Source organism: Typopeltis vanoorti, chromosome 9 (genome assembly GCF_054136105.1).
Source record: "Typopeltis vanoorti isolate ZY-2024b chromosome 9, IOZ_Tvanoo_1.0, whole genome shotgun sequence".
In the NCBI taxonomy this organism is placed as follows: Eukaryota; Metazoa; Arthropoda; class Arachnida; order Uropygi; family Thelyphonidae; genus Typopeltis; species Typopeltis vanoorti.
Window position 1 is genome coordinate 3,856,703 of NC_143557.1, and position 1,681 is coordinate 3,858,383.

The 1,681-nt window shown below is 36.0% G+C and overlaps 1 pseudogene; it reads right to left on the minus strand.

Annotated features, from left to right (window-relative positions):
- Positions 1 to 381: 381 nt before the first annotated feature.
- Positions 382 to 776, minus strand: LOC150102852 (uncharacterized; annotated as a pseudogene).
- Between the last annotated feature and the right edge of the window lie 905 nt (positions 777 to 1,681).

The window sequence follows — 1,681 nt, forward strand, 5'->3', positions numbered from 1 at the left end:
CGTTCAATATTTCACGATCTTCTTTCAAGGCAAAGACAGAAAACCTGGAAACAACATAACGTCCATTATGGCCATACAAAGTAGACAAATCTGGTTTTCAATTAATGTTCATTGCATAGGATCTCCCACTTATTATTTGGCAAAACATTTTAAAAGATTTTTATAAAAGAAAATACGCAATTTACAGACAAAAAATAGTTGTGGTGGTGGTGGTGGGCGGTAGATGGCGCTGATGTAGTTGATTGGTTGTTAAGGTTCGGTGTAGTGGCGGAGTGGTGAGTTGTACACTAGGTGTCCTGCCGCGATGAGTCTTCTGATTCCTCGGAGGTGTTACGAATTTTTTTTTTTTTCCAAAATAACTTTTGCTTTAATATTACTTTATTACAACAGCGTACAAACTTGCTGAACATGGCAAAAGTATGTTTTACAATATATTTGATCAAACAACCCAAATCCCATATCATCATCAGATTCTTCGGACTCTTCTTTCTTTTCTTCTTTCTCTGGAGCAGGACCACCAAGTGCAGTTCCTCCAGCACCACGACCAACGGCAACAATCGCTCCACCAGCAATTGTGGAACGACTATCTATGCCAGCTTAGCTTTACCTGCTTCAATGACATCATTCACATCTTTGCCCTTGAACTCCTTGATAACTTTGTTCAGCGTATCTTCATCAATCTCAATCCCAATACTACCAAGAATCTTCTCAATATCACTTTGAGTGGGACTCCTGTTTCCACCATGGGTGGCTAAAAGGGCGGCCACGTAACGCATTGTTTAAGTCAAAATGACACGAAACGTTGTGCACACTCCAAAACCTAAAACACGCATCTTCCATATAGACGTATAATAATAATAATAATAATAATAATAATAATAATAATAATAATAATAATAATAATAAAAGTGTATTGTGAAAACCACCTTTTATATAAAAAATAGTTTTCATCCAAGAAAAAAAATTAAAGGTCTTCATTTACAAGCGTCTGGAATTATAGTTTCCTTTGATTTAGTTCCATTATTTACAAATATACCTCTTCAAGAAACTATCCAACTTTCCCAAGCACATTTGTCTGCTGACATCGCCGATTTAATCAAGCTTACGTTCAATTCGGCTATTTCACTTGGCATAATAAATTATTTCAGAAGATCGAAGGTACTGCAATGGGTAGTCCTATATCTCCTGTTTTGGCTAATTGTTTTATGAAGCATTTACAAGATTGAATTTCTAATAACATTTCTCTTCGACTTCGCATTTCAGTACGTTTTTTGGAATGATAGGTTTGAAATCTGGTCTGAAACAGAACTACTTCAATTTCTGGATAGAATTAACGCCTTATATACTCGTATTAAGTTCATTATAGATCGCGCATCTAAAAACAATCTCTCCTTTTTTGATACTTTAATACATCGTAACTCTGCTGCTAATATCGAATTTTCTGTTTACAAGAAGACATCCTTAACAGACAGATATATCCACGCATTGACCTTGATACAGAAAATATTTTAAAATTATCATCCTTTTTCCACACTGCAATATGATGTTAAAAGGATCAGCATACCCTATCTTAAAGGAACATCTGAACAGATAGCGCAATTGGAAAAACGACGGTACACTGCGTCTTCGATTGGAATAGGCCTGAGTTCGATTCTCGTCGCGGCGGAGGAATCTTTATCTG